The sequence below is a fragment of the Heterocephalus glaber genome, unplaced genomic scaffold (assembly GCF_053883595.1).
Source record: "Heterocephalus glaber isolate CG9 unplaced genomic scaffold, H.glaber_assembly_v1.0 deba00000347, whole genome shotgun sequence".
In the NCBI taxonomy this organism is placed as follows: domain Eukaryota; kingdom Metazoa; phylum Chordata; class Mammalia; order Rodentia; family Bathyergidae; genus Heterocephalus; species Heterocephalus glaber.
In genome coordinates, this window is record NW_028258143.1 from 485,012 (window position 1) to 491,387 (window position 6,376).

Genomic DNA, 6,376 nt, shown 5'->3' on the forward strand with positions numbered 1-6,376 from the left:
TGTAGGTCTAGACACTGCCTCATTTCTTCCTTGGTTTCTTCTGTACCGTATTTTTTATTTAATATTGTATTATTTAGTTCTTATGTATTTGCATAATTTCTGAATTTTATTTTGCAGTTGATTTCTATCTTCATTGTTTATGGTATAATTTCAATTATTTTTCATTTACTTTAAGCTGATTTATTAGCTACCATGTTATGTCTTCATAGAAAGTTCTTTGTGCTGGGGTAAAGGATATGTATTCTATTTTTGGTTAGAGCGCTTAGTACATAAATATTACCTCCATTTGTTCAAAGGTTTTATTCAATTCTTCATTGCTTTTTGTCTAGTAGATCTATCTATTTATTATAGTGGAGAATTGAAGTCCTGAACTATCATTGTGTTTCTGTCTATTTGATCCCTTATGTCTAGTAATGCATGTTGGTCACCACTCTTTGATGAATATATATTAATAATTGTTACATCTTCCTGTTGGATTGTTTCATTAAATGATATGTAATGACCTTCTTTGCCACTTTGGATTGGTTTTGGCTTGAAGTCCACTTTGTCTAAATATAAGATAGCTAAATCTGGATTTGGGGTTCCTGTTGCATGGAATATTATTTTTCATCCTTTTATTTTTAGTCCATGAGATACTGTTTGGATTAAATGTGTTTCTTCTATATAGCATACTGATGGATATTGTTTATGCATTCTTCCAGTTGATGTCTTTTGATTGTCATTTACATTGAGATTTATCACTGATAGGTATTGCCTTATTTTCCTGTTGTTGATGCCCTATCTTTCTTTTCTACTTAAATGCTCATCATACCTGGTTTATTCATTCTATTCACCTTCATATCATTGTTTGCTTCATTACCTTTTTTTAGGATATCCTTAAGAATTTTTTGGAGTACTGGTATCAAGGTCATAAATTTCTTTTTGTGCTCTGTATCAAGGAAGTATTTTATTTCTCCATCAATGTTGCAAGGTAGTTCAGCAAATTGTGTCAGCCTGGGTGGGGAACTGTTTTCTTTCATGGCTTGAAACATTGCACTCCAAACTCTTCTGAGCTTTAAGGTTTGTGTTGAGAAGTTTGCTGTAATTCTAACAGGTTTTTCTTTGTAAGTGATTTATTGCTTTTCTCTATCCACTTTTAAGATTTGGATTTCTTGTATTTTGGCTATGATGTGTTGTGGAGAGGTTCCTTTTTGATCATTTTGGGATTTCATATGCTTCATTTATCTGTATGTTAAATTATTTTACCTTGTTTGGAAAGTTTAAGCTATTATTTTAATAAATAGGGTTTTTTTGCAATTTGTACCTTCTGATTTTTTACTAATTCTAATTAATCTTAGCTTATTTTTCTTTTTATCATCTAGGAACTGTTTGATCCATTTTTCATGATTTCTTGTCATTTTTAAGATGTCTGTCAATAACTGGTCAAGCACGCTGTTTTCTCATTCTGAGACTCTGTTCTCAAATTGGTCACTTCTGCTTCCCAAACTTTCAAAGGAAATTTTAAATTTCTGAATTTCTATTTGGAGCCATTTTTATGGACTGTAATCCTTTTCTATGCTGGTCATGCATGTTTGCATTGTTTGTTTAGCTCATCTTTTTTATTAGTCTTTTTTAGATTCACTGATGTTTTTGTTTAATTAGCCCAATATCATGTTACTTTATCTTCTATGATCTTGCCAATTGCCTTATTAAACTATTTAGTTATCTCTCTTGATAGCATTTCAGATAATTCAGGTGTGACACTGTGGTTTCTTTCCATATGATACCCCATGGATCAGCTTTGGGAGAGTTGCTTATTTTGGGAGGAATTTTGTTGACTTATCTTCTCATGTTTCTATTTTTTTTTTACATTCAGGATTTTTATTTAATTTTCTAGCAGGCAATTTACATACCTTTTTCACCTTTTCCTTTAAGTCAGTGTGAAAATTTCTTAATAAACTATTTAAAGAGAAACTTGCTTTGGTCAAGAATGCAATGAAATTGCAAAAAAACAAACTAAATGACTGCTGCTTTAAAACAAACAAAAACACTTTCACCGATTATATTCAAATAAAAACACAATATTTGCATGGTTGTGTTACAGTGGTTCCTGGGCTGGCTTTCCTCACCATCATGTGAATGGCAAGGTCTTGCTCAAAGATCATTATTCGGAGGTCCTGGATGGAAGACTAAGGTCTTGAAATCCCAAATTTTCATTACTCTATCAATGCCAGAAGTGCAAAATTTGCAGAAATCTTGCTTGTCCACCTTATAAATAGACACTTGGGTGATGTTGTCCTGGTGCAGTGTCTTCAAGGCTGTGTTGCAGTCCTCAGTCGTGGCCCTCTTGTCCATGTTGTGGAAATGTCCCATTGCAGAACTGCTCTGCTGGATGCTCTGTTTTGGAATGTCAAGCTTGGAGACAAAGGCCAAGTAGCTGCAGTCATTGTAGCTAAAGACCATTGGACAATAGGCATGCCCAAAAGCCACAACACTCTTCTCAGAGACAAACGACACACTCAGGTGGGGCAGGAAGTCAGTTTTCAGAGTGGAGACCTGCACACTTTTTGAGTCATCAGCAACAGACACAGTGCTGTCATGGCTGACCCAGGCCAGGCAGCTCCCATTGGCAGAGAAGATGACACCATGGACCCAACCACCAGTGCCACTGCCACTGAACTCTAACATTAGCTGGCCAAAAGGTATCTTGCTGCCCCAGGGTCTACTGCCTGGCTTTTCATCCACTTTTTAAATGTAGGAACAAAACACTCTGCATTTGAAGTCAAATGATCCTGGTGCCAGCAAAACATTGGTGGGATGCCAATCCAAGCTAAGGACCATACAGTGAATCGCCTCTTTAATGTGTTTGTTTACCCTCCAGTCATTTTCAGACTCAAAGTAATAAATGGAAATGAGTTGTGCTCCAATTCCCACAGCAAATTTATTCTCTAGAGGGGACCACTTCACCAAAGTGATTGTGTGGTTAATCCTCAGGATCACCAAGGTGGCTTCCAGACATCATCTTTCTGACTCTTGACATAGGTGTGGCAGTCAGCTCCGAAAATGACAGACAATGTGGTCACTCTTGAGAGCCTAGTCCATACCTGTGATGTGTCCCTTGTGCTCCTTGAGTTCATGAGCTTTCATCCACAGGTGATTGGCTCTACTAAAAACTGATGCAAGGACATAATCTTAGTGTTTTCAAAGGAGAGAAAGCTGGGGTTGGGACAGTCTGGAGGGGCTTGCAGTAGAAAATTCGAAGACTTTGGTCAGTCTACAGAAATAGGCTCTGGCAGGTGCTAGTGGAGGACTGAGGCTGGAATGGTTTTTATGTTTGAGAGAGAGAGAGAGAGAGAGAGAGAGAGAGAGAGAGAGAGAGAGAGAAAGAGAATATGTGTATGTGTGTTTGTGTGTGTATGTGTTGAGGCCAGTGTGTTTATTTTAGTGGAATGTTTTGTTTCTAATATGAAGACCTCTTTAGTTGATGTTTGCTTTTCAGTAATGTACCCTGAAAATGATAACTATTGGCCTTTGCCTGAGTCCCAATATCCCACATCCATTTACTTGAGATGGGAGGTTTTATCATGGTTAGCCCAATACAGAACTTCCTAGTGTGGACCATAGTATTGTTAATGATCCCTAGGTAATTTAATTATTGCCATCACAAAGAAAATAGCAACAGCTGTGACATCTTGGCTATAGTAATAAAATAAGCATCAACTGAACTGAATAATGACAAGGCCTAAGGACCAAGAAAATATCATCCCTATACATAGACAAGAGATCTATAATTATGGTATGATCATTTAGATAAACCAAATATCGATCAACTATTGACCTACAGTCAATGTCTAGTAAGTGCAACAACTGTAGCTCTACTAACAATAGTATAGTGTTCAACAGCAATAGCATAAATTAACTGTTTACCTAGAGATTCTTAATACTTAGAAGTTATATTAGTAAAGGTGGAGGGGTGAGGAACCAGAGAATGAAAAAAAAACAAAAAAATAAAAAAACACAGAATTTGAAAAATTAATAGAGAAGGAGGAAAGAGAAGTACAAATGGGTTTTCTAATAAGGAGTAAAAGGAAGTTAAGTGATAGAGAACAGTCACTGGAAAGAGCAAGGAAAAGATAAACAGCAATAAACAGGAGATAAAAGAAAGAAGGAAGAAAAAGTCAGAAGGGAAAAAGACAAGGGGAAACAAAAAAAAATCTAAAGGAAAAGAAAAAATAAAGCAGGAGAAAAACCTGTTACCGTGAAAAAATCCAAAGAAGGACAGGTTAAAAAAATAACACAAAATAGGAAAATCAAAAAGACATTGAGTCAAAGAAAAATTGCTGTGTTGTTGAATGAGTGGTTTTTTTTTCCCCTCACAATCTAGAGTCTTGGGATGTAGACAGACATGATTTTCTATGCCTAGCTTTTGGGCCAATGGGTCTTTGAGGTGTCCTCCTTGCACTAGAGACCCCTCTGTTCATTCCCCCGAGACTGTGGTTATTGTTTGACCCAAGGTGTGTGCTTGCTCCTGTTGGTAGATGGGAGTGTGATCAGCCCTCTTTTCTCTGCTGGATGTAGCTCACAAGGTAGGGGTTCAGGTTGGGTGTTGGACTGAATGTCAAAACTCATGGGGTCTGGTTGCTTCCGTGTCTCCTGGGTGTTGTCCTTGTCTAAGATCACATTAGTCTTTACTTCTGCTGCTCTGTGCTGTCTTCCCTCAGAGGCAGGGCACTGCTCCTCTGTTGTGGGTCTGCTTTCTCCCATGGAGGGCCACCACTCCTGGTCTGCTCTCTCCCATAGTGGGTGGCAGCTCTTCCAGCTTGGATCTCCTCTTTCACGTGGTGAAGGGCTCCCCTCCAGTTCTCTGGAGTCACCCTTCATTACTTACTTTTACTTACACCCTAAATCTAATTAGCTTGAAAATTATGTCCAAATATTCTCATAATTCCTAGGATTTCAACTCCCCCAATACTGCTGTACTGATCTACTTTATCTTCATCTCTCACTTGAATGCCACTTTACCATCATTTCTCACTTGAGTATTTCAGTAGCTCTTAACTCTCTTCGTATTTTAATCCGTGTAATTTTCAAGGCACTTTGATTTTATAGTCAATAATCTATTTTATATTTAAATAAATGTCACTTCTCAGCTCACAATACCTCTCATCTAGAATATACTCTTACTCATTTACAACAGTCTACAAGTTGATCTACACATTATATTTCTGACCTAAAGTCATCTCTACCATACAATGTCCCATTTTAAGACTATTCCCAACAGGATTTTACCTCAGAGGATTAATCTATAATGCTTTTGTCTAAGATATTTTTGTAGCTCAATCCTTAATATCCTTCAACTTTTTATTCAAGTATACTTTCTCAACAAGACTGTACCATTTACTCTATTTAAAATGTTAGTTCTCTCTGATCCCAAGCTGACTCCCATATTTAATCTTTCTTCATGATGTATATTACTCTGAATTGCAGATATATCTTATCTATTTTTTGGTATCCATCTTTTCCTCATAAAATACAAACTACACAATTGTAAGGATTTCTGTCTCTTTTGTTCACTGTTCTGTTAGGCTAACACTGGCATATAAATGTATAATAATTATTTCTGAAAAATTTCATGAATAGGGAGACAAATTCAGAAATGAATGAAGGAAGGTACTGAAAAAATGTAGGGTATTGTATATCAAAATTAAATGATCATTGCTGGTGAATATAAGAAAGGAAAACTTTCCATTTTATAAAAATGGAGTCCAGATGAAGATATATAAAAACCTCCTTTTTTCTGTTCCAACACAAACTTTTCATTTTGCATTCATGCCTTTGAAGAGGACACTTAAAAAACATTTTATCAAAAAGATTCTGATGGTGTGAGAAACTGAAAGTGTAAATAAGGACTAAATGTATAATAGGTAATGTGAAATAGGAAGAAAAGGGGCAAAGGGGAAGGAAGTGGGAGGGCTAGGGGAAAGGATAGAAGGGAATGGGATTAATACGAGAAAATGGAAAAATAGATTCTGAAGAGAATGTTAAAAAGTTTAAAAGAATAATTTAGAGAACATATTTACAATAAAATAGCAAATTGAAAGAGTTAGACTAAATTAATGTTTTGAGATGTCAAATGAAAAGAATAAATTAAACTTATTGAGACTGAGAAAGAAGAACTAGTAGTTATGAGAGAAAATGACTGATTCAGGTTTCATGTTTGAAACACCATTTTCAATACTCTGTACAATTAAAATTCAAAATTGTTTGGTCTATAATAGTCAGTAGAAAGTTTTCTTTACCAGAGAAAAAAGACCAAGTAGAAGCCAGATGGTTAACTATCTAGAAAATTATGCTGAATAGTAATAAGGATTTTAGATTCCATTTGAATTCTAATATC

General features: G+C 35.9%; 1 pseudogene; it reads right to left on the reverse strand.

Moving 5' to 3' along the window:
* Window positions 1-2,045: 2,045 nt before the first annotated feature.
* Window positions 2,046-4,860, reverse strand: LOC101710119 (actin-related protein 2/3 complex subunit 1A pseudogene; annotated as a pseudogene).
* Window positions 4,861-6,376: the final 1,516 nt, after the last annotated feature.